General features: G+C 41.4%; 3 pseudogenes; all 3 read left to right on the forward strand.

The window, feature by feature from the left end:
* The first annotated feature begins 1858 nt into the window (after positions 1-1858).
* Positions 1859-4261, forward strand: LOC129410593 (protocadherin gamma-A2-like; annotated as a pseudogene).
* A 1729-nt stretch (positions 4262-5990) lies between these two features.
* On the forward strand, positions 5991-8379 carry LOC129410594 (protocadherin gamma-A3-like; annotated as a pseudogene).
* A 486-nt stretch (positions 8380-8865) lies between these two features.
* Positions 8866-27393, forward strand: LOC110155142 (uncharacterized; annotated as a pseudogene).
* Positions 27394-27616: the final 223 nt, after the last annotated feature.

The raw sequence follows: 27616 nt of genomic DNA on the forward strand, positions 1-27616 counted from the left end.
TCCCAGAGTGCGTCAGGTCTTGCAGGATGTTGAGCTGCATATGGGGAGATGTGTGGAGAAGATGTTGTCTTGGTCTGATAAAGAGTAGCTCACCACTGTTGTAGAAAAATGTTGTATAATGGTTGAATGATACTGAAATGGAAGTCTGAGTTCAAGAGTTGTGTTTGTGGTGGATTTTAATGCTTTACAAAATGGGGACAACAAAGAATGGTACAGAGATTTTTCAGCACTGTTCCTGAATTGAGCGTTTTCACACAAGGAAGAGGAAAAGCCCCACTGACTTCTCTGATGTTTTTGGAGATTTAGAAGAGTGCTCAGAGGTAGGGAAAAAAAAAAGGATATATATTTATATATATATATATATATATATATAATATATATATATATATATATATATATATATATATATATATATATATATATATATATATATATATACATATATTTGTAGTAGTTTTGTGTTGTTATTCGTGAGTATATTTCTCCTTCAACATTGCATTTCAGGCCATGTTTCAGCTAATATGTATATGTATACATTTTCTTTTTACTGTGCTTTTTGTATAATATCAGAGATGCTTTAAATTGTAGTACTCTTTCACTCCGCACCTGATGAGGGTAGACTGACTCCAGACTGTTCTTTTCCCTGTAAGACATACAATCTCCACTGACTTGTTTATGTTAGTGGCAAGTGACTTCTCCGGCTACACAATATTTTAGTCATGATTAAAACACGCCTGCACTGATATCATAAACCTGTCATAGCTTTACTGTTTTAAAAAGTAGATTTTATCCAATACTTTCTTTGCAGGTAATTATAAAGTAGCGATAGCCAATAATGGTAGTACATGAAGTGCAGTTGTTTTGGAGGATTTTTTTTGATGGTACAAAACAGTGCTTCGTCTGTTTCTCCGGTCTGTGAGGTACATTATGCATGCAATTTTAGATGAGCAGTAATTGTCTGAAGTGCACTGTATAAGAATTAATAACAGTAACTATATTTTGACTGTTGTACATCTGTTACAATATATGCTAGTGTGCTGTAAATGAATCATCACAACTCTGTCTAAAAGTTTAAAATTTATATTAAAACAAAGACCTGTTGAAGTATAAGATGTATAGCTATGAACAGTATCTTATTCAGACATCACACATGCACACGCACATGCACGCATACACATAGACAGACAGACAGATATACATATAGATATAGATAGAAATAGATATGTATGTCTCCCGTCATCTGAATTTGAATTCTCCTGTTAGAGTACATCACATACACATATCACATAGTTAATTATATTTTGATTACATAGATTAAATCATTCCAATACCTATAAAGCAAATTTCCACTCGGACATGCTGCTGGCCGTGCGTGTGTGCAGTGCATCGGAGGGCCCACTGGGGGTAGTTGTTCCATATCCTTTAGATGCAGTGCTGAGGATTAAGATGTTGCATATTTTATCTTTTTTTTTTTTTTTTTTTTTTTTCAGTTCATTTCAGAGTCTCTTATGGCGTGACGCATTCTGTATCTGTGTCAGTAGAACTCAAGTAGTGGTGGGCATAATGCTGTGAATCGCCACAGAAAAAGAGGGTCAGTGGTGCGTGTGTGCGTGTGTGTGTGTGTGTGTGTGTGTGTGTGTGTGTGTGTGTGTGTGTGTGTGTGTGCGCGTGCGTGCGTGTGTGCGCGCGTGTATATTTGAGTGCGAGTCAGGCAGGGAGAGAAATGGGGATGTAGAGCGAGAAGCGTGTAAGCCGACAGCCCCCTTTAACAGAGCATGATTAACACCGCCACAGAAAGCACAGAGTTTGTATATCGTTTTGATCCTCGAACGTGGACTCAATAAATATTTTCATAACCATGGGTCGGCGAGAGCATATATTTTGGTTGCTTGCCTCTCTTTTCGCTGTGTCGTATTCTGAAGTCCGGTATGCGCTTCCAGAGGAGTTGCAGCGGGGAGACGTTATTGGAAATGTGGCTAAAGATCTAGGGTTGAGAGTTATGGACCTTCGTGATCGTGGAGCTCATGTCGTTTCAGAAGGCACCGTTCGACTCTTTGAAATGGACATTTCGACGGGAAATCTGATGATCAGCCAGCGCATAGACCGAGAGGAGTTGTGCGCACAAGCTTCTGCCTGCACCCTGCACTATCAGCTTTTACTCGAGGATCCTCTTCAAGCACACAGTATAGTTTTGGATATTGGAGATGTAAATGATAACAGCCCTGTATTTGAAACTGATTTAATAAAGTTAGATATACTCGAATCTACCGACACTGGACGACGGTTTCTCTTAGCGAATGCCCATGATCCAGATTTGGGTACTAATTCTGTGCGTAATTATAAATTGGCCCCTAATGACCATTTTATCCTGGAATACAGTACTCAAATAAACGGCGTAATTTATCCTGAGCTAGTCTTGAAAAAAGCTTTAGATTACGAAGCACAACGGGAACATATAATCAAAATCAATGCCATTGACGGGGGAAATCCAGCAAAATCTGGGACAGCTTCAATCCTTGTCCGTGTGTTTTGGACGCAAATGACAATGTCCCACTTTTCACTCGGCGTGTTTACAAAATTTCGGTGCCTGAAAATTCGCCCGTAGGTACTACAATTATCAAACTAAATGCCACGGATGCAGATGACGGACTGTATGGGACAATCAGCTACTCTTTCCGACACAAAATGGGGGACTTATTTGAAATTAATGCGAACGGAGAGATCCTTGTAGCAGGCGTTATTGACTTTGAGGAGGCGAATAACTACGAACTAGATGTCCAGGCAAAAGACGGGGGTGGCCAGACATCACACTGCAAACTCATAATTGATGTAACTGACACAAATGACAACAAGCCTGTGGTCGAAATAAAGTCAGCCTCTGCTAATGTACTGGAAGACTCCAAATCTGGAACTATGGTTGCTCTTATCAATGTGTATGACTTGGACACGGGGAGCAGTGGACATGTTACATGTGTAATATCCGAAAATGTTCCTTTTAAACTTGTATCAGATGTAAAAAATTACTTTATGTTAGTGACTGATGGTATTTTAGATAGAGAAATTCAAGAAAAGTATGATATTAAGATTTTGGCCACGGATGGAGGTACTCCTGCTCTATCAAGCTTTCAAATGTTAACCATTACGGTCAGTGATATAAATGACAACCGACCGACTTTTGCGCAGAAAGACTATATACTACAAGTGTTTTAGAGAACGAGCCAGTTGGCACTTATGTTACAGCAGTAAAAGCGGAAGATCCCGACGCTTTCTCAAATTCCAAAATACAGTATCAAATTTCAAAGCACACAAATACAGAAGATGCGTCATTCTTTACCATCAATTCAGAAACAGGGGAGCTCTTCACGTCGCGTCCTTTTGATTACGAAAACTCAGTGCACTACCAAATTATCGTAATAGCTCAGGATGGGGGTAAACCACCTCTTTCCTCTAGCTGTACAGTGAATGTTTTTATCCAAGACCAAAACGACAACACTCCTGTTGTTTTGTACCCCGTTCAGGGCGGTGGATTTAAAGCTGAAGAACTGGTTCCTGTTGACGCACCCAGAGGTTACCTCGTTACTAAGGTGGTGGCAGTTGATGGAGACTCGGGTCACAATGCCTGGCTTTCTTACAGAATTATCACTGCAACTGAGCCTCATTTGTTTCATGTTGGCCAGAACACAGGCGAAATTAGGACTGCCCGGGCATTTATGGAAAGTGATGAACCGAAGCATAGTTTGGTCATTTTAGTAAGCGACAACGGGCCTTTGTCTCTTTCTGCCACGTGCACAGTCAACATTGTAATTACGTCAGGGCTGCCGGTATTAAATGAATTATTTGAGTTTGAGGAAGAATCTCAGGATATCCATAACTTAACGTTTCATTTAATAGTAGCGCTCTCGGTAGTTTCCTGTCTTTTTATGCTTTTTATTTGTGGGTTTTTTTTATGCTAAACTTTATAAGCCTCGTTCCATTTACCGTTCAAATAGCGCAACTCTCCCTGTTTTTCCCACCACCTACTGTCCGCCTTCTTTTGCAGAATTCAGTCGTTGCGGGACTCTCGTTAACGATGACCGCTTTGATTCATTTTTGACCGCTGGCTCATGGAGAGGCGATTTTCGATTCAGCTCAAATACAGACACAGACACGCTGAAGAAACGAAGTGCTACTTATCTGAAAAGCACGTTAAGACGCACAAAGCGCAGAACAACCTGCAGGTGTCAGGGCAGGTGTGCCGCATCCATTTTATGTGATTACGTAAAAATATCGCTAGCCTTTTACTTTTATGATAGAAATGATGATGATGATGATGATGATGATGATTATTATTATTTTTGTTGTTGTTGTTGTTGTTTTTGTTGCTTTTATGTGAAAAATGTATGGCGAGTTATGATCCTTCTTACCTCTTACCTCTTGGGTATTTAAAGATACACTATGTTTTTGGTGATGTTCACTGTCTGAAACTTGTTAACTTGTTGTCTTTTATTTGGGGGGAAAAAAACAAAACAAAACAAAAAAAAACACTTGTTGGTTGAATAAATGCAATATAGTTTCCTTTAGTGTGGAGAGTTACAGATAAAGTATAGCATCTCTAAGTGATTTATAAAATGGATTTTTATTTTTCTCTTTGGGGGACTTTCAGGTCTTTTTCACTCTTTCTGTCAGCATAATTGTGGTGCATGAAATGTATAAATAAAAACAACTTATTTCGAATTCGTCTCCTCTTTTTTCTAGTGCAATGAATGATAGAAATGATACAAGAGGAACAGAATAAAACGACAAGTATTCATGAACAGAACTTTTGTTTTTCGTCCTCTGTTTCATCAGCACCAGGGACAGCTCCCACTTCCCCACTAAAGCGGGGAAAAAATACCATACATTTTTGTTTTTAACCACACTTAATACATTTAACTTCTGATTGTGACAGTTAACAGAAACATCATGTGCTAATAAATATCTTGTCTTTTTTTTTCTCTTTTATGGCACATTTTCCCATGGGCACTGTACGTGATCTTCCAGCAGGTAAGATAATTTTATCTCCTTAAACTCTACTTAGTTTCATTCACTAAAATGCTCTTTCATCTCAACATATTCACATCTGTCTAACTGTTCTATTTATTTTTCTGTGGACTAATCACAAAGTAAGTCAAATGTACACACTTCACATTTCTCACACATTCACTCATTCAAAGCTTTCCCTATCAGATGCAAAAATATCATTTATACTGTCAGTGTGCTATCACAGCTCAAAAGGTGCAGTATTACCATGTAGAATTCAGATTGCATGTAGTAGTAAAAGAAGTTACACATTTTATTTTATGCATTCATTGGAAAAGCAACAACATTCAGCAGTAACGCATATTTATAAGTGTGTGGCGCAGTCCTGGGCTTGCACTAATTCCTCTGCTTAAAACTAGGTCACTATGTGAGTCAGTCAGTGGACCACAAGAGCTGTACTTACTGTATGTATGGATGTGTGTGTGTGTGTGTCTGTGTGTATGTATTTATTTATTTATTTGTATGTGTTAAATGTGAAACTTTCTCCATGTCTGTTTGATGCAATTCTGTGAAAGGTTCCGGGCAAATTGAGAACATCCTGCGTTGAGACAAGCAGGTGCAGACCTTCCACAAATAAATGTCTCTCTCTCCAGGATTTGACAGTTGCAAGGGGTCCTCGGTAAAAAGGAACAATTCTAATGTCGCTTGCTTGCCTCATAGCGTCGCTGTTACCCTGTGAGATAATTTCAGCAGTTCTGCGTATCTGCTTAACCCTCCCATCTTTGCTGCGTCTTATCCGAATGTGTGTCTTTTTACGACGCTACATTTAACTGGGAAACGTTTATATCGGATGGAACGAATAAACACATTTACGACATTGAATACTTGTATCTTCTGTAGATTTTAAAGCTTAACGAGTCAATATGGCCTTAAACAAACACACAGCGAGCGGAGGATCAAGGTGGAGATTTTTCGTTCTATCTGTACGTACAATGTGGTCCTGTTTTTTCTTGATGTTATTTTTGATTCAAGTCGACGCACAGATCCGCTACTCAATCCCAGAGGAGATGAGGAAGGGCTCTCTTATTGGTAACGTTGCACAGGACTTGGGTTTGGACATAAAAAGGCTTCGTTCTGGCCGAGCTCGTATCGTGACTGGAGAAAATGTTCAGTACGCCGAGCTGAAGACAGACAAAGGGACTCTGGTGGTGAATGAGAGGATAGACAGAGAGCAGCTCTGTGGAGACGTGACGCCCTGCAGCTTCACGTTTGAGATTTTACTGGAAAACCCGATGGAGTTACACCCTGTGACTATAGAGGTGCTGGACATAAACGACAATGCGCCCAGTTTTGAGAGTAAACACTTGGATTTTGAAATAAGTGAATTCAGCTACAAGTTCGGCTCACGCTTTGATTTGGAGGCGGCAGGTGATTCTGATGTAGGAGAAAATGGATTGCAAAACTATGCGTTGACGCCAAACGATAATTTTGTTTTAAAAGAGCACGTTAAATCCGACGGGAGTAAATACATTCAAATGGTGCTGCAGAATGCTTTGGACAGAGAGAAACAGCCGCGCCTTAATTTCAAACTAGTGGCTGTTGACGGTGGAAGTCCACAAAGATCTGGAACAGTAGATATAAAAATTGTGGTCTTAGATGCCAATGACAACGCCCCTGTGTTTAGTCAGAGTATTTATAAAGCTAGTATGCCTGAAAACTCACAAAAGGGAACTCTTATTGTCACAGTAAATGCCAGTGATGTAGATGACGCAGCAAACGGTCAAGTGACCTACTCCTTTTCCAAATCAAAATCATCGGTCACGGATTTCTTTGATATAAATCGAGACACTGGCGGGATTTATGTTACAAAAGAAATTGATTATGAAACGGACAAGAAAGTGGAATTCAGGGTAGAGGCCAGAGACCAAGGAGGACTGACGGATACATGTGAAGTGGAAATACACATTACAGACGTGAACGACAATGCGCCTGTTATTAACGTGATGTCGTTCACTAGTCCTGTGTCAGAGGACGTTACAGTGGGCACCACCATCGGTATTATTAATGTTAAAGACTTTGATTCAGGTGAGAACGGACAGGTGAGATGTTCAGTGGAGGGAAGTGCCCCTGTTGAAATAAAGTCTAATGTTAGAAACTATTACGCACTAGTAACTAATGCTCCATTTGACCGGGAGCGTTTATCAGAATTTAACATCACAATAGTTGTCTCGGATTTGGGAAAGTCACCGCTCTCAGTCGATAAAACACTGAATTTAAAGATTTCAGATGTAAATGATAACCCTCCATTATTCACACATGCGCTCTACAGCGCGACCATAACAGAGAATAACTCACCTGGTTATTCTGTGTTAAATGTTGTTGCCGAAGACCCAGATGAAAACCAAAACGCGCGTGTGTCATATATTTTAGAGGAGTGTGACGTTGGTGGCTCCCCTGTCCTGGGTTATATCTCTGTTAATTCAGAAAATGGACTTGTTAGTGCCGCGCGCTCATTTGATTATGAACAAACCAAAGAGTTTGTGTGCGTAATCAAAGCGCAGGACGGAGGCTCTCCTCCTCTCAGCAGCAATGTGACTGTGAAAATCCTGGTTCAGGATCAGAACGATAACGCCCCTCAGGTGTTGTACCCAGTCCAGACTGGGGGTTCTCTGGTGGCTGAGATGGTGCCTCGTTCAGCAGATGTGGGCTATCTGGTCACTAAAGTGGTGGCTGTGGATGTGGACTCTGGACAGAATGCCTGGCTCTCCTATAAACTGCAGAAAGCCGCAGACAGGGCGCTGTTTGAAGTGGGCTTACAGAATGGAGAAATAAGAACTATCCGCCAAGTGACTGATAAAGATGCAGTCAAACAGAGACTGACTGACTGTTATAGTGGAGGACAACGGGCAGCCCTCTCGTTCAGCTACAGTCATTGTTAACGTGGCGGTGGCGGACAGCTTTCCTGAAGTACTGTCTGAGTTCACTGACTTTACGCACGACAAGGAGTACAATGACAACCTGACTTTTTACTTAGTGCTGGCTCTGGCTGTAGTCTCCTTTCTGTTCATCACGTGTGTAGTGGTCATTATCTCAGTGAAAATCTACAGATGGAGACAGTCTCGCATCCTGTATCACTCCAATCTGCCAGTGATCCCATATTATCCTCCACGTTACTCAGACACTCTGGGCACAGCGACTCTCCCACACGTGTACAATTACGACACGTGCAGGACCACAGACTCCAGAAAGAGTGACTGTAAGTTTGGCAGAGCTGGTAGTCAGAACGTGCTGATAATGGATCCCAGTTCAACAGGGACGATGCATCGGATACAGAGTGAGAAGAGCATCCTGGACGAACCAGACTCTCCTCTAGAGGTTTGAAACTTTAATTACAATTCATGCAGTGTTTTGTTTATATTCTTCAAAAGGTAAAATGGCAAATGGTTCCAATTACACATCTAATTCTTCTAGTTTGTTCGTTCGTCTAGTTATTTTCAGCACCTTGGACAGTGTTATGCATATTTTACTGTTATAGTGAAGGAGAAAACTTGTATAACAAATTTTTCGTGGTAATACATTCATCATTCTTCTGAATCTTTCCTTGACTTGCTGTAATATTCTTACTGGACTCGAAGTGTCGCTGTTGACTCACAAGCTGGGATAATTTAATTTATTTGTGGCCAACCTTCTTTCTCTTGTTTGGTTGAATCAGAGTAGACGGGAGAGACGCGTTTGTAGACCTCTGCGTTTTGAGGGAATATCGCAATCCTCGAGTTTTATTTTTTTTTAACAATTTCGTTTGTGAACGATTAATTCTTCCTCCTTTTTAGTCTGTGGATATTTTTGGAAACTCCGCTGGGTTTGACAATGGGATCTCAATCACTGCTGTTGCTCTGTGTTTTGTGCCTGGACTCGGTGTTCGCTCAGGTCAGTTACTCCGTTCCTGAAGAAATGCCCAAAGGCTCTGTAGTTGGAAACATAGCGCAGGATTTGGGCATAGATTTGAAACGACTCAAATCAGGAAAAGCACGTGTATATACGGGAAACAATGTCGAATACATCGGTCTGAATAAAGAAAGAGGAGTCCTGTTTATCCAGGAGAGGATCGACAGAGAGGCGTTCTGCGGTGAGACGACGCCTTGTGCTTTAGATTTTCAGTTAATTTTGGAAAATCCGATGGAAATGTTTCGAATTACAGTAGAAATTACAGATATAAACGACAACTACCCGAGTTTCACCAATGCAGAAAAACGATTTGAGATCAGCGAGTCAGCAATATTAGGATCTAAATTCATACTGGAAAAAGCCATTGACCCTGATATTGGGGTAAATGGACTCCAAAAATATTCACTTAGCCCAACGGATAATTTTATACTACAAATGGAAAACGAAGCAGACGGGGGTAAAAAGGTGGAGATGGTTTTACAGAAAGCTTTAGATCGGGAAATACAGGCGCATATCCCATTACTATTAACCGCTACAGACGGAGGGGAGCCGCAGATGTCGGGAACAATGCAGATATTTGTGACTGTGCTAGACGCGAACGACAACGCACCTGTTTTCTCCAGACCATTGTACAGAGCAAAGATAATGGAGAACTCCCCCAAAGAGACCAGTATACTCACTGTGAGCGCATCAGATAAAGATATTGGCTTGAATGGAATGGTCTCCTACACGATGACGCCGAGCAAATTGCGTTTGAATGATATTTTTAAAATTGATGAAATAAATGGCGTTATCACCTCATTTGGCGAACTCGATTATGAAAGGGTGGGTAGTTACCAGATTGACATTGAAGCTGTTGACAGAGGTGGACTGTCAGATTCAGCAAAGGTCATCATTGAAATCGGTGATATCAACGATAATAAACCAAATATAAACATAGTGTCTAAATCGGACTTGGTTTTAGAGGACTCGCCTCCAGAGACAGTGATAGCCATGTTAAGTGTAAATGATCCTGACTCAGAGAACAATGGGCAGGTAAATTGTATTCTAAACAATTTAATTCCTTTTAAAATAAAGTCCACCTCAAATGGATTTTTATTCTCTCGTCTCAGATACATATTTAGACAGAGAGCAGGCGTCTCAATACAACATCACAGTCACGTGTTCAGATGAGGGCGTGCCCTCTCTCTCCAGCAGCGTCACTCTCACGTTACACATCTCTGATGTGAATGACAACGCGCCTGTCTTTGACAGGAGCTCGTATGAGGCCTACATTGTAGAAAACAACAGCCCGGGCCTCTCTATATTCACAGTGAAAGCCACAGACGCTGACTGGAACCAGAACGCGCGTGTCTCTTACATACTGGAGGACTCCTCTGTTAACGGAGTGCCAGTCTCCTCATATGTGTCCGTTAGTGCAGATAGCGGAGTCATCCATGCAGTGCGCTCCTTTGACTACGAGCAGATCAAGGATTTCCGGTTCTGCGTCAAAGCGCAGGACGGAGGCTCTCCTCCTCTCAGCAACAATGTGACTGTGAAAAATCCTGGTTCAGGATCAGAACGATAACGCCCCTCAGGTGCTGTACCCAGTCCAGACTGGGGGTTCTCTGGTGGCTGAGATGGTGCCTCGTTCAGCAGATGTGGGCTATCTGGTCACTAAAGTGGTGGCTGTGGATGTGGACTCTGGACAGAATGCCTGGCTCTCCTATAAACTGCAGAAAGCCGCAGACAGGGCGCTGTTTGAAGTGGGCTTACAGAATGGAGAAATAAGAACTATCCGCCAAGTGACTGATAAAGATGCAGTCAAACAGAGACTGACTGTTTATAGTGGAGGACAACGGGCAGCCCTCTCGTTCAGCTACAGTCATTGTTAACGTGGCGGTGGCGGACAGCTTTCCTGAAGTACTGTCTGAGTTCACTGACTTTACGCACGACAAGGAGTACAATGACAACCTGACTTTTTACTTAGTGCTGGCTCTGGCTGTAGTCTCCTTTCTGTTCATCACGTGTGTAGTGGTCATTATCTCAGTGAAAATCTACAGATGGAGACAGTCTCGCATCCTGTATCACTCCAATCTGCCAGTGATCCCATATTATCCTCCACGTTACTCAGACACTCTGGGCACAGCGACTCTCCCACACGTGTACAATTACGACACGTGCAGGACCACAGACTCCAGAAAGAGTGACATTAAATACATGCAGCCCATGAGTCAAAGTCTGGTCAGTGTTGATGACGTCGAGACTGATTCTGCGCAGAATGGACATCAGAGATCCACAAACTCTACACTGGTGAGACATTATCTTTTCATTGTAATGATTCGCTTGGACATACACGTACTAATTATGTTGCATAAAAAGTATATTACTATATTAGTTTTGAGTAAGGCCAATGAGATCCGGAATGATCAGTTTATGAAGCCTACATTTCAGCGCATAGCGCATGGTTTAATGTTCTTCACTCTCTTATTCGCAACTATTTGTTAAAATTGTGTTAACATACTTTAAATTACTATTATTTCATCTAATCCTTTTTTTTTTTTTTTTTCTTACTTTTGATTGAGCAGTTAGATTTGTACATTTTAAGGTAATGAAGATCATACAACTCCAACAAGAGCCAACATTTTTTCGACTCTACCGTTGTCTTTTGCATATACTCCTTCAAAGCTGTGCACTGTCCATGGTGCTGATATTGTTAATCTAAATTCTGACCCAACGACAGTCAAACTTCTCTAATTTTTCATGTTTTCAAAATTTTCTTTTTCATAAAATAAGACAAATACATAATCGTAAAATTATCACTTGGGAAATAGGACTGCTTTATGTAGATTTAAAAAAAATGTTTGTTTTTTTTTTGGTCAAATGAATTTGAGATTTCTGCAATAATATCTTTAAATGTTTGTCTCGGACACTTACGTGCAATTCTTTCTTTTATTATTGTTATTATAAAAAACTTCCTCAGGTAATTACTTCTTAAATATATATCTTTTTTGATACTCTCTTTTTGTACTGCTTTATCGTTTAATATGACCTTTATAAAAGCCAGTCCGCTTGTCGCCAGTTATAGTACACGTCCATCTAAGCCTTTTGCCAGTAGTTTCTGTGTTTGGCCTCATAGTGACGCTGTTGTCCTGTGAGTTGTTGAGAGAGTTTTGTGATTTGTATTATTCCCTCCCATCACTGCGTTTTGTCTCGAGGAACACAGCGGATTTTCAGACCGTTTTCATGCAGTAGAAATATAGCCCGATGCATTTAGAAATCTAACATTGTATGCAGTTTTGTTAACGTGGATTGATTAGACTAGCTTTTTTCACCATGTTATTTGGACTATTTAATCGTAGTACATCATTAGAGAAACTGTCTGTGACATCTGTTGAAGCAATGTCGTCTTGTATTTTCTTGATGTTATTTTTGATTCAAGTCGACGCACAGATCCGCTACTCAATCCCAGAGGAGATGAGGAAGGGCTCTCTTATTGGTAACGTTGCACAGGACTTGGGTTTGGACATAAAAAGGCTTCGTTCTGGTCGAGCTCGTATCGTGACTGGAGAAAATGTTGAGTACGCCGAGCTGAAGACAGACAAAGGGACTCTGGTGGTGAATGAGAGGATAGACAGAGAGCAGCTCTGTGGAGACGTGACGCCCTGCAGCTTCACGTTTGAGATTTTACTGGAAAACCCGATGGAGTTACACCCTGTGACTATAGAGGTGCTGGACATAAACGACAATTCGCCCACATTTCAGAGTAAACACTTGGATTTTGAAATAAGCGAATTGGCTACAATCGGCTCACGCTTTGATTTGGAGGCGGCAGGTGATTCTGATGTAGGAGAAAATGGATTGCAAAACTATGTGTTGACTCCAAACGATAATTTTGTTTTTAAAAGAGCACGTTAAATCCGACGGGAGTAAATATGCTCAAATGGTGCTTGCAGAATGCTTTGGACAGAGAGAAACAGCCGCGCCTTAATTTCAAACTAGTGGCTGTTGACGGTGGAAGTCCACAAAGATCTGGTACTGTGAATGTACATATAATCGTTTTAGATATAAATGATAACGCTCCTGTGTTTAGTCAGAGTATTTATAAAGCTACTATGCCTGAAAACTCACCAAAGGGGACTCTTATTGTCACAGTAAATGCCAGTGATGTAGATGACGCAGCAAACGGTCAAGTGACCTACTCCTTTTCCAAATTATCAGTCACGGATTTCTTTGATATAAATCGAGACACTGGCGGGATTTATGTTACGAAAGAAATTGATTATGAAACGGACAAGAAAGTGGAGTTCAGGGTTGAGGCCAGAGACCAAGGAGGACTGACGGATACATGTGAAGTGGAAATACACATTACAGACGTGAACGACAATGCGCCTGTTATTAACGTGATGTCGTTCACTAGTCCTGTGTCAGAGGACGTTACAGTGGGCACCACCATCGGTATTATTAATGTTAAAGACTTTGATTCAGGTGAGAACGGACAGGTGAGATGTTCAGTGGAGGGAAGTGCCCCTGTTGAAATAAAGTCTAATGTTAGAAACTATTACGCACTAGTAACTAATGCTCCATTTGACCGGGAGCGTTTATCAGAATTTAACATCACAATAGTTGTCTCGGATTTGGGAAAGCCACGGCTCTCAGTCGATAAAACACTGAATTTAAAGATTTCAGATGTAAATGATAACCCTCCATTGTTCACACATGCGCTCTACAGCGCGACCATAACAGAGAATAACTCACCTGGTTATTCTGTGTTAAATGTTGTTGCCAAAGACCCAGATGAAAACCAAAACGCGCGTGTGTCATATATTTTAGAGGAGTGTGACGTTGGTGGCTCCCCTGTCCTGGGTTATATCTCTGTTAATTCAGAAAACGGAGTTATTAGTGCCGCGCGCTCATTTGATTATGAACAAACCAAAGAGTTTGTGTGCGTAATCAAAGCGCAGGACGGAGGCTCTCCTCCTCTCAGCAGCAATGTGACTGTGAAAATCCTGGTTCAGGATCAGAACGATAACGCCCCTCAGGTGCTGTACCCAGTCCAGACTGGGGGTTCTCTGGTGGCTGAGATGGTGCCTCGTTCAGCAGATGTGGGCTATCTGGTCACTAAAGTGGTGGCTGTGGATGTGGACTCTGGACAGAATGCCTGGCTCTCCTATAAACTGCAGAAAGCCGCAGACAGGGCGCTGTTTGAAGTGGGCTTACAGAATGGAGAAATAAGAACTATCCGCCAAGTGACTGATAAAGATGCAGTCAAACAGAGACTGACTGTTATAGTGGAGGACAACGGGCAGCCCTCTCGTTCAGCTACAGTCATTGTTAACGTGGCGGTGGCGGACAGCTTTCCTGAAGTACTGTCTGAGTTCACTGACTTTACGCACGACAAGGAGTACAATGACAACCTGACTTTTTACTTAGTGCTGGCTCTGGCTGTAGTCTCCTTTCTGTTCATCACGTGTGTAGTGGTCATTATCTCAGTGAAAATCTACAGATGGAGACAGTCTCGCATCCTGTATCACTCCAATCTGCCAGTGATCCCATATTATCCTCCACGTTACTCAGACACTCTGGGCACAGCGACTCTCCCACACGTGTACAATTACGACACGTGCAGGACCACAGACTCCAGAAAGAGTGACATTAAATACATGCAGCCCATGAGTCAAAGTCTGGTCAGTGTTGATGACGTCGAGACTGATTCTGCGCAGAATGGACATCAGAGATCCACAAACTCTACATTGGTGAGACATTATTTTCAAGGCAATATTCCTCTTGGACAAACACGTATTGTTTTCATTGCATATTAACATTATATTCTCAGTTACTTTGAAGTCAATAAGATCCAAAATGAACAGTTAATATCAAATTTCAGTGCTTGGTTTAGCTTTATTCACTCTCTTATTCACACAAGCTTTCATCATTAATTTTTATTTGTCTAACCAATATTCACTATTTCTAGATTAAGCAGTTACATATTTACATTTTGTATTTGTAATGTTGCTCGGGCATAATGTACTAGTTTTGTTTTGTTTTTTCTTTTCTTTTTACTTTTGTGTCTGTGTGTTTGTTTTTAATCATTTTTTCGACGTGCAGACCTAACCTTTCGAAGCTGTGCACTTTCCGTGGTGCTAACTGTTTTTTCTCTCTCTCCTGGACCAAACTACAGTCATTTTACTCAGATGTTTTAAAAAGTTTCTTTTTCATCAAAGGAAATACATAAATAAATGTGGAATTATCACTTCTTTCAGGTATAGCAAACAAATGTGTTTTTGCTCAAATCATTTTCGTTTTCTGCAGTAAAATATTTTAACCCTGACACTTACAGGGCTTTCATTTTTTTATAATTATTATGCCTATCAAAACGGTCAGACCTTTTAGTAATTACTTCTTAAAATATTGCCTTGTCGTTTCACTTTATTGTTTAACGTGTTAAGTGCAAAGGCCAATTCGATTGTTTCCAAGTCTTTGACCATTAGTTTCTGTGTTTGGCCTCATAGTGACGCTGTTGTCCTGTGAGTCGTTTAGAGAGTTCTGTGGATCTGTGTCGTTCCCTCCTATCGCTGCGTTTTGTCTCGACGAGCACAGCGGATTTTCAGACCGCCTTCATTTCTACAATATCAATTTAGCCTGAAAAATTAAACACCACTCTGTGCTGTTCTGTTAAGGAAGATTGATTTGATTATTTTTTCCACCATGAAGTTTGGATTATTTAAACGTGTTACATCATTTTTTGTGCCATCTATCGAAGCAATGTCGTCGTGTATTTTCTTGATGTTATTTTTGATTCAAGTCGACGCACAGATCCGCTACTCAATCCCAGAGGAGATGAGGAAGGGCTCTCTTATTGGTAACGTTGCACAGGACTTGGGTTTGGACATAAAAAGGCTTCGTTCAGGCCGAGCTCGTATCGTGACTGGAGAAAATGTTCAGTACGCCGAGCTGAAGACAGACAAAGGGACTCTGGTGGTGAATGAGAGGATAGACAGAGAGCAGCTCTGTGGAGACGTGACGCCCTGCAGCTTCACGTTTGAGATTTTACTGGAAAACCCGATGGAGTTACACCCTGTGACTATAGAGGTGCTGGACATAAACGACAATGTGCCCACATTTCAGAGTAAACACTTGGATTTTGAAATAAGCGAATCAGCCACGATTGGCTCACGCTTTGATCTGGAGGCGGCAGGTGATTCTGATGTAGGAGAAAATGGATTGCAAAACTATGCGTTGACTCCAAACGATAATTTTGTTTTAAAAGAGCACGTTAAATCCGACGGGAGTAAATACGCTCAAATGGTGCTGCAGAATGCTTTGGACAGAGAGAAACAGCCGCGCCTTAATTTCAAACTAGTGGCTGTTGACGGTGGAAGTCCACAAAGATCTGGTACTGTGAATGTACATATAATTCGTTTTAGATATAAATGACAACGCTCCTGTGTTTAGTCAGAGTATTTATAAAGCTACTATGCCTGAAAACTCACCAAAGGGGACTCTTATTGTCACAGTAAATGCCAGTGATGTAGATGACGCAGCAAACGGTCAAGTGACCTACTCCTTTTCCAAATTATCGGTCACGGATTTCTTTGATATAAATCGAGACACTGGCGGGATTTATGTTACAAAAGAAATTGATTATGAAACGGACAAGAAAGTGGAGTTCAGGGTTGAGGCCAGAGACCAAGGAGGACTGACGGATACATGTGAAGTGGAAATACACATTACAGACGTGAACGACAATGCGCCTGTTATTAACGTGATGTCGTTCACTAGTCCTGTGTCAGAGGACGTTACAGTGGGCACCACCATCGGTATTATTAATGTTAAAGACTTTGATTCAGGTGAGAACGGACAGGTGAGATGTTCAGTGGAGGGAAGTGCCCCTGTTGAAATAAAGTCTAAAGTCTAATGTTAGAAACTATTACGCACTAGTAACTAATGCTCCATTTGACCGGGAGCGTTTATCAGAATTTAACATCACAATAGTTGTCTCGGATTTGGGAAAGCCACCGCTCTCAGTCGATAAAACACTGAATTTAAAGATTTCAGATGTAAATGATAACCCTCCATTATTCACACATGCGCTGTACAGCGCGACCATAACAGAGAATAACTCACCTGGTTATTCTGTGTTAAATGTTGTTGCCAAAGACCCAGATGAAAACCAAAACGCGCGTGTGTCCTATATTTTAGAGGAGTGTGACGTTGGTGGCTCTCCTGTTTTTGGTTATATCTCTGTTAATTCAGAAAATGGACTTGTTAGTGCCGCGCGCTCATTTGATTATGAACAAACCAAAGAGTTTTTGTGTGCGTAATCAAAGCGCAGGACGGAGGCTCTCCTCCTCTCAGCAGCAATGTGACTGTGAAAATCCTGGTTCAGGATCAGAACGATAACGCCCCTCAGGTGCTGTACCCAGTCCAGACTGGGGGTTCTCTGGTGGCTGAGATGGTGCCTCGTTCAGCAGATGTGGGCTATCTGGTCACTAAAGTGGTGGCTGTGGATGTGGACTCTGGACAGAATGCCTGGCTCTCCTATAAACTGCAGAAAGCCGCAGACAGGGCGCTGTTTGAAGTGGGCTTACAGAATGGAGAAATAAGAACTATCCGCCAAGTGACTGATAAAGATGCAGTCAAACAGAGACTGACTGTTATAGTGGAGGACAACGGGCAGCCCTCTCGTTCAGCTACAGTCATTGTTAACGTGGCGGTGGCGGACAGCTTTCCTGAAGTACTGTCTGAGTTCACTGACTTTACGCACGACAAGGAGTACAATGACAACCTGACTTTTTACTTAGTGCTGGCTCTGGCTGTAGTCTCCTTTCTGTTCATCACGTGTGTAGTGGTCATTATCTCAGTGAAAATCTACAGATGGAGACAGTCTCGCATCCTGTATCACTCCAATCTGCCAGTGATCCCATATTATCCTCCACGTTACTCAGACACTCTGGGCACAGCGACTCTCCCACACGTGTACAATTACGACACGTGCAGGACCACAGACTCCAGAAAGAGTGACATTAAATACATGCAGCCCATGAGTCAAAGTTTACTGGACGTTGGTGGAACCGATTCTGAAGCCCAACAATTAGAGAAGCAGTTTGCAGGCTCCAATATGTCAACTCTGGTGAGTGATATTTACACTTGTTTTTCTAGCTGCCTCAATGTTGGTGGTAAACGCTTTCTCTGGAGCTGATAAACCTTTTTTTTTTTTTTTTTTTTCATTTAATATGATGACTTTCAGAATACAATATTGTTATTTTAATATGTAACAATATTATGCGACAATATAGTCATATATTACGAGAATAACATTAAATCTTTTAAGTGTATATACATTTTTTTATTCTTCATTCTTTTTCATTCATTTAAAAAAATGTATTAATTCATTATTATCATTGTTTATAATTCCTTTCCTTTATCCTAGTGCATTACCCTGTCAGGACTCTGAGCGCCGCTGTTGACTGTAGAGTGTAATATTGTGCAACGATCCTCCCTCTATTCTACATTTCACATTTACTGTTCTAGAGGACGGTCGTTTCAGACTGCGGGATTCATTGTAGCTTTTTATACTGTTGGATTTTATTCTCTTTAAACATTTTATTATTTGATTTCTGATATTTGTAAATATCCGCAATGGCTTCATTGAAGGGAGTCTCTCACAGAGACCAGTGGCTCGGCCTGGTTCTTTGTCTCTTTACGCTGAGGTCCGTGTGTGGACAGGCTCGTTACTCTGTTCCCGAAGAGCAGGCGGAGGGATCTTTCGTTGGAAATATTGCTGGAGATTTGGGAATAGATGTGCAAAGACTGGTCTCGGGGAACGCTCGCATTGTGACTAAAGAAAGTCGACAATATGTGGATTTAAATCGAGACAAAGGCATCCTTGTTGTTAAAGAGCGAATCGACCGAGAGGAGCTGTGTAAAAAAACAACGCCCTGCAGTTTTAGTTTTGAGGTGATTCTGGAGAATCCAATTCAGCTGTATCGAGTCACTGTGGAGGTAACAGATGTGAACGACAATACTCCAGCTTTTATGAAAGAAGAAATTGTTTTAAAAATAGTAGAAACTGCTGCGCCAGGGACACGCTACGCGTTAGAACGTGCGTATGATTCGGATGTAGGTGTCAATGATATTCAGAAATACACACTAAAACCTCGAATCATTTTAAACTTGAAATGCAAACACAGTCTGACGGGAGTCAGTTTGTGGAGATGGTTTTGGAAACGCCTTTAGATCGAGAGAAAAATGAGGAACATACACTGATTTTGGTCGCTTCAGATGGAGGCGCACCTCAGAGATCAGGAACAGCACGTATTCACATCACTGTACTAGACGCGAACGATAATGCACCAGTCTGTAGTAAACAGGTGTATAAAGCTGAGGTTCAAGAAAACTCTGCAATAGGAACTGTGGTCACCACCGTCAGCGCCACTGACGCAGATACAGGAGTCAATAGTGACGTTACGTACTCATTTGCTCACGTCAGTAAAGAGGCCAAGCAACTGTTTGATGTAAATGGTAAAACAGGGCAAATTAAGTTAATGGGGAATCTAAATTATGAAATATCTAAGTCATATCAATTAAATGTCCTGGCTAGTGACCACGGAGGCTATTCTGACACATGTAAAGTGATTATCCAAGTAACTGACGTGAATGATAACTCTCCTGTTATTCAGCTCATGTCATTTTCAAGCACAATCTCCGAGGATGCCCCTCCAGGCACAACTTTAGCTGTGATTAATGTTCATGACGACGACTCAGAGAGAAACGGTGTAGTAGAATGTTCTATTAGTTCTGATTTACCTTTTAAAATTGAATCTTCATTGTCTGGTTATTATACAATAGTGACTGATGACGCGTTAGACAGAGAGAGTGTCTCAGAATATAATATTACTCTAACAGTGACTGATCAAGGCTCCCCGCCGCTTTCAAACAGAAAAACAATTCAGGTCAAAGTTTCCGACGTCAATGACAACCCCCCAAAGTTTGACGAATCAGAATATAGTAGAACAATACCTGAGAGAATAACTCACCTGGATTTTCTATTATTCACTGTACGTGCGCGACTGATGCAGACTGGGGCCAAAACGCCCGGATTTCATACTTCCTGGAAGAAATGGAAATTAATGGTGTGCGTCTCTGTCTTCTTTAGTGTTGCTGAATTCAGAAAATGGCGTAATTTCCGCAGTAAAATCCTTTGATTATGAACAAATAAAGAAATTTGATTTTAATGTAACAGCTCGTGACTCTGGCTCTCCTCCTCTGAGCTCAGTGGTCTCAGTTAAGATCCTGGTTCAGGATCAGAACGATAACGCCCCTCAGGTGCTGTACCCAGTCCAGACTGGGGGTTCTCTGGTGGCTGAGATGGTGCCTCGTTCAGCAGATGTGGGCTATCTGGTCACTAAAGTGGTGGCTGTGGATGTGGACTCTGGACAGAATGCCTGGCTCTCCTATAAACTGCAGAAAGCCGCAGACAGGGCGCTGTTTGAAGTGGGCTTACAGAATGGAGAAATAAGAACTATCCGCCAAGTGACTGATAAAGATGCAGTCAAACAGAGACTGACTGTTATAGTGGAGGACAACGGGCAGCCCTCTCGTTCAGCTACAGTCATTGTTAACGTGGCGGTGGCGGACAGCTTTCCTGAAGTACTGTCTGAGTTCACTGACTTTACGCACGACAAGGAGTACAATGACAACCTGACTTTTTACTTAGTGCTGGCTCTGGCTGTAGTCTCCTTTCTGTTCATCACGTGTGTAGTGGTCATTATCTCAGTGAAAATCTACAGATGGAGACAGTCTCGCATCCTGTATCACTCCAATCTGCCAGTGATCCCATATTATCCTCCACGTTACTCAGACACTCTGGGCACAGCGACTCTCCCACACGTGTACAATTACGACACGTGCAGGACCACAGACTCCAGAAAGAGTGACATTAAATACATGCAGCCCATGAGTCAAAGTTTACTGGACGTTGGTGGAACCGATTCTGAAGCCCAACAATTAGAGAAGCAGTTTGCAGGCTCCAATATGTCAACTCTGGTGAGTGATATTTACACTTGTTTTTCTAGCTGCCTCAATGTTGGTGGTAAACGCTTTCTCTGGAGCTGATAAACATTTTTTTTTTTTTTTTTTTTTTTTTTTCATTTAATACGATGACTTTCAGAATACAATATTGTTATTTTAATATGTAACAATATTATGCGACAATATAGTCATATATTACGAGAATAACATTAAATCTTAAGTGTATATACATTTTTTTATTCTTCATTCTTTTTCATTCATTTAAAAAAATGTATTAATTCATTATTATCATTGTTTATAATTCCTTTCCTTTATCCTAGTGCATTACCCTGTCAGGACTCTGAGCGCCGCTGTTGACTGTAGAGTGTAATATTGTGCAACGATCCTCCCTCTATTCTACATTTCACATTTACTGTTCTAGAGGACGGTCGTTTCAGACTGCGGGATTCATTGTAGCTTTTTATACTGTTGGATTTTATTCTCTTTAAACATTTTATTATTTGATTTCTGATATTTGTAAATATCTGCAATGGCTTCATTGAAGGGAGTCTCTCACAGAGGGCAGTGGCTCGGCCTGGTTCTTTGTCTCTTTACGCTGAGGTCCGTGTGTGGACAGGCTCGTTACGTTACTCTGTTCCCGAAGAACAGGACGGAGGGATCTTTCGTTGGAAATATTGCTGGAGATTTGGGAATAGATGTGCAAAGACTGGTCTCGGGGAACGCTCGCATTGTGACTAAAGAAAGTCGACAATATGTGGATTTAAATCGAGACAAAGGCATCCTTGTTGTTAAAGAGCGAATCGACCGAGAGGAGCTGTGTAAAAAACAACGCCCTGCAGTTTTAGTTTTGAGGTGATTCTGGAGAATCCAATTCAGCTGTATCGAGTCACTGTGGAGGTAACAGATGTGAACGACAATACTCCAGCTTTTATGAAAGAAGAAATTGTTTTAAAAATAGTAGAAACTGCTGCGCCAGGGACACGCTACGCGTTAGAACGTGCGTATGATTCGGATGTAGGTGTCAATGATATTCAGAAATACACACTAAAACCCTCGAATCATTTTAAACTTGAAATGCAAACACAGTCTGACGGGAGTCAGTTTGTGGAGATGGTTTTGGAAACGCCTTTAGATCGAGAGAAAAATGAGGAACATACACTGATTTTTGGTCGCTTCAGATGGAGGCGCACCTCAGAGATCAGGAACAGCACGTATTCACATCACTGTACTAGACGCGAACGATAATGCACCAGTCTGTAGTAAACAGGTGTATAAAGCTGAGGTTCAAGAAAACTCTGCAATAGGAACTGTGGTCACCACCGTCAGCGCCACTGACGCAGATACAGGAGTCAATAGTGACGTTACGTACTCATTTGCTCACGTCAGTAAAGAGGCCAAGCAACTGTTTGATGTAAATGGTAAAACAGGGCAAATTAAGTTAATGGGGAATCTAAACTACGAAATATCTAAGTCATATCAATTAAATGTCCTGGCTAGTGACCACGGAGGCTATTCTGACACATGTAAAGTGATTATCCAAGTAACTGACGTGAATGATAACTCTCCTGTTATTCAGCTCATGTCATTTTCAAGCACAATCTCCGAGGATGCCCCTCCAGGCACAACTTTAGCTGTGATTAATGTTCATGACGACGACTCAGAGAGAAACGGTGTAGTAGAATGTTCTATTAGTTCTGATTTACCTTTTAAAATTGAATCTTCATTGTCTGGTTATTATACAATAGTGACTGATGACGCGTTAGACAGAGAGAGTGTCTCAGAATATAATATTACTCTAACAGTGACTGATCAAGGCTCCCCGCCGCTTTCAAACAGAAAAACAATTCAGGTCAAAGTTTCCGACGTCAATGACAACCCCCCAAAGTTTGACGAATCAGAATATAGTAGAACAATACCTGAGAATAACTCACCTGGATTTTCTATTTTCACTGTACGTGCGACTGATGCAGACTGGGGCCAAAACGCCCGGATTTCATACTTCCTGGAAGAAATGGAAATTAATGGTGCGTCTCTGTCTTCTTTAGTGTTGCTGAATTCAGAAAATGGCGTAATTTCCGCAGTAAAATCCTTTGATTATGAACAAATAAAGATATTTGATTTTAATGTAACAGCTCGTGACTCTGGTTCTCCTCCTCTGAGCTCAGTGGTCTCAGTTAAGATCCTGGTTCAGGATCAGAACGATAACGCCCCTCAGGTGCTGTACCCAGTCCAGACTGGGGGTTCTCTGGTGGCTGAGATGGTGCCTCGTTCAGCAGATGTGGGCTATCTGGTCACTAAAGTGGTGGCTGTGGATGTGGACTCTGGACAGAATGCCTGGCTCTCCTATAAACTGCAGAAAGCCGCAGACAGGGCGCTGTTTGAAGTGGGCTTACAGAATGGAGAAATAAGAACTATCCGCCAAGTGACTGATAAAGATGCAGTCAAACAGAGACTGACTGTTATAGTGGAGGACAACGGGCAGCCCTCTCGTTCAGCTACAGTCATTGTTAACGTGGCGGTGGCGGACAGCTTTCCTGAAGTACTGTCTGAGTTCACTGACTTTACGCACGACAAGGAGTACAATGACAACCTGACTTTTTACTTAGTGCTGGCTCTGGCTGTAGTCTCCTTTCTGTTCATCACGTGTGTAGTGGTCATTATCTCAGTGAAAATCTACAGATGGAGACAGTCTCGCATCCTGTATCACTCCAATCTGCCAGTGATCCCATATTATCCTCCACGTTACTCAGACACTCTGGGCACAGCGACTCTCCCACACGTGTACAATTACGACACGTGCAGGACCACAGACTCCAGAAAGAGTGACATTAAATACATGCAGCCCATGAGTCAAAGTCTGGTCAGTGTTGATGACGTCGAGACTGATTCTGCGCAGAATGGACATCAGAGATCCACAAACTCTACATTGGTGAGGCATTATTTTAATTTTATTTATGCTCTTGGACATACATGTAATGATATTTTTTAATAGAAACTTTTATTACCAATTGCTTTTAAGAGAGATGCGATTTGATCTGTAATTTTAGGCTGCTTGATGTAGCATTTATTTGTATATTATTATTCCCTCTTTTAAATCCCGATTTTCTTAATGACTTTTTATTAATTGAATTTATACTGTTATTTTGTATTTATTTATTTTATGTAATGCTACTGCAACTTCATATCTTTATTTGTTTTTTTCTACATCTGCTTCACTTAGACCTTAGTGGCTGTTAACTGTCCATGGTGCTGATTTAAAAAAAAAAAAAAAAAAAACTTTTTAAAGTCCAACTACAGTCAGACTTTTATGAGTTTCATGTTTTCGAATTACTCCGTGAAGTACAATATTTCACATACTCTATATAGATACATTAATATAGAATCATTTATTTCTCAGTAGGGAATTATTACTGCTTTGTTGCAATCTAATAAACAATATAATATTTGGTTAAACTTATGCCATCTTCTGCAGTCCTATTTTTACTTTGATGATTACCTTCGAAATCCCATGCATTGTTACGTGTTTAATTACTTCAGTCCTGAAACTGCTAAATATTCTAATAATTAGTTTTTAAATAGCATTTATAGAGATGTCGTTTTATACATCGCTTGATTTGACAAGGTCAAAGTCCATTACGCTTGTTACCCGTTAATGTATAAGCCCAGCGAAATCTTTGGCAAATAGTTTCTGCGTTTGTCCTCAAAGTGACGCTGTTGTCCTGTGAGTCGTTTAGAGGGTTCTGTGAATCTGGCTATTCCCTCCCATCACTGTGTTTTGTCTCGAGGAGCACGGTGGCTTTTCATTCCGTCTTAACCTCTACAGTAGAAATAGAGCCTGAGGAACGTCAATCCATAACATTGTACTTGGATACGATTGAACAAATGTTAATTTTTCTAGCTCTTCGATAGCTGTATTTTACCATGGCATTCGAACTATTCAAACACGGAAAATCATCAGGAACATTCTCCGTGTCATCTGTTGAAGCAATGTCGTCGTGTATTTTCTTGATGATATTTTTGATTCAAGTCGACGCACAGATCCGCTACTCAATCCCAGAGGAGATGAGGAAGGGCTCTCTTATTGGTAACGTTGCGCAGGACTTGGGTTTGGACATAAAAAGGCTTCGTTCTGGCCGAGCTCGTATCGTGACTGGAGAAAATGTTGAGTACGCCGAGCTGAAGACAGACAAAGGGACTCTGGTGGTGAATGAGAGGATAGACAGAGAGCAGCTCTGTGGAGACGTGACGCCCTGCAGCTTCACGTTTGAGATTTTACTGGAAAACCCGATGGAGTTACACCCTGTGACTATAGAGGTGCTGGACATAAACGACAATGCGCCCAGTTTTGAGAGTAAACAATTGGATTTCAAAATCAGTGAAGCAGCAATGACAGGATCGCGCTTTGACTTGGAGGCGGCAGGTGATTCTGACGTAGGGCTAAACAGTTTACAAGAAGTATGTGTTAACTCCAAACAATAATTTTATCTTGAAAGAAAACGCTGATCCTGACGGCACTAAATTCATTCAGATGGTTCTTCAGACTGCACTAGACAGAGAAAAACAGTCGCAGATTAATCTCAAACTGGTGGCTGTGGATGGAGGAAGTCCACAGAGATCTGGATCAGTAAATATAAATATTGTTGTCTTAGATGTCAATGACAACGCCCCTCTGTTTAATCAGAGGATTTATAAAGCGTCTGTGACTGAAAATTCTCCCATAGGCACACATGTCCTTACGGTAAACGCGAGTGATATAGACAGTGGAGCAAACAGTGAAGTAACATACTCCTTTTCCAAATCAAAAGCATCAGTAGCCGATTTCTTTGAAATTGATGAATACACAGGGAGTGTTTTTTTAGCAAAAGAATTAGATTTTGAAAAAGAAAAAAAGTTGGAGTTTAGAGTTGAGGCCAAAGACCAAGGAGGACTGACAGATACTTGCAAAGTAGAAATAGACATTCTAGATGTTAATGACAATGCGCCTGTTATAAATGTGATGTCGTTCACCAGTCCCGTTTCAGAAGACGCTCCCGTGGGCACCACCATCGGAATAATTAATGTAAAAGATTTGGATTCAGGTGAGAACGGACTGGTGAAATGCTCAGTTGAGGGAATTGCCCCTGTTCAAATAAAATCGAACGTGAGAAACTATTACACGATGCTAACCAGTGCGCTTTTAGACAGAGAGAGCTTATCCGAATTTAACATTACAGTAATCGCCTCCGACTCGGGAAAGCCTTCTCTGTCAGTCAATAAAATATTTGTTTTAAAGATTTCAGATGTAAATGATAACCCTCCGGTGTTCACTCATGCGCTTTACAGCGCTAAGATAATGGAGAATAACTCACCTGGTTATACTGTACTAAATGTAGTTGCCAAAGATCCGGATGAAAACCAAAACGCGCGTGTGTCATATATTTTAGAGGAGTGTGGCATTGGTGGCTCTCCTGTTTCTGGTTATATCTCTGTAAATTCAGAGAACGGAGTTATTAGTGCCGCGCGCTCATTTGATTATGAACAAACTAAAGAGTTTGTGTGCGTAATCAAAGCGCAGGACGGAGGCTCTCCTCCTCTCAGCAGCAATGTGACTGTGAAAATCCTGGTTCAGGATCAGAACGATAACGCCCCTCAGGTGCTGTACCCAGTCCAGACTGGGGGCTCTCTGGTGGCTGAGATGGTGCCTCGTTCAGCAGATGTGGGCTATCTGGTCACTAAAGTGGTGGCTGTGGATGTGGACTCTGGACAGAATGCCTGGCTCTCCTATAAACTGCAGAAAGCCGCAGACAGGGCGCTGTTTGAAGTGGGCTTACAGAATGGAGAAATAAGAACTATCCGCCAAGTGACTGATAAAGATGCAGTCAAACAGAGACTGACTGTTATAGTGGAGGACAACGGGCAGCCCTCTCGTTCAGCTACAGTCATTGTTAACGTGGCGGTGGCGGACAGCTTTCCTGAAGTACTGTCTGAGTTCACTGACTTTACGCACGACAAGGAGTACAATGACAACCTGACTTTTTACTTAGTGCTGGCTCTGGCTGTAGTCTCCTTTCTGTTCATCACGTGTGTAGTGGTCATTATCTCAGTGAAAATCTACAGATGGAGACAGTCTCGCATCCTGTATCACTCCAATCTGCCAGTGATCCCATATTATCCTCCACGTTACTCAGACACTCTGGGCACAGCGACTCTCCCACACGTGTACAATTACGACACGTGCAGGACCACAGACTCCAGAAAGAGTGACATTAAATACATGCAGCCCATGAGTCAAAGTCTGGTCAGTGTTGATGACGTCGAGACTGATTCTGCGCAGAATGGACATCAGAGATCCACAAACTCTACACTGGTGAGACATTATCGTCATTGTCATGATTCGCTTGGACATACATTTACTGATTATATTGCATAAAAAGTATATTGCTATATTAGTTTGAGTAAAGCCAATGAGATCCGGAATGATCAGTTTATTTATTTCAGTGCATGGATTAATGTTCTTCACTCTCTTATTCGCAACTATTTATGTTAACATTATGTCAACATACTTTAAATTACTATTATTTCATCTAATCTTTCTTTTTTTCTTCTTCTTTTTTTTTTTCTTTTGATTGAGCAGTTACATTTGTACATTTTAAGGTAATGAAGCTGATTTAACTCCAACATC

This window comes from Boleophthalmus pectinirostris, unplaced genomic scaffold, assembly GCF_026225935.1.
Source record: "Boleophthalmus pectinirostris isolate CB_2022bp ecotype Guang Dong unplaced genomic scaffold, ASM2622593v1 HiC_scaffold_23, whole genome shotgun sequence".
NCBI classification, from domain to species: Eukaryota; Metazoa; Chordata; class Actinopteri; order Gobiiformes; family Gobiidae; genus Boleophthalmus; species Boleophthalmus pectinirostris.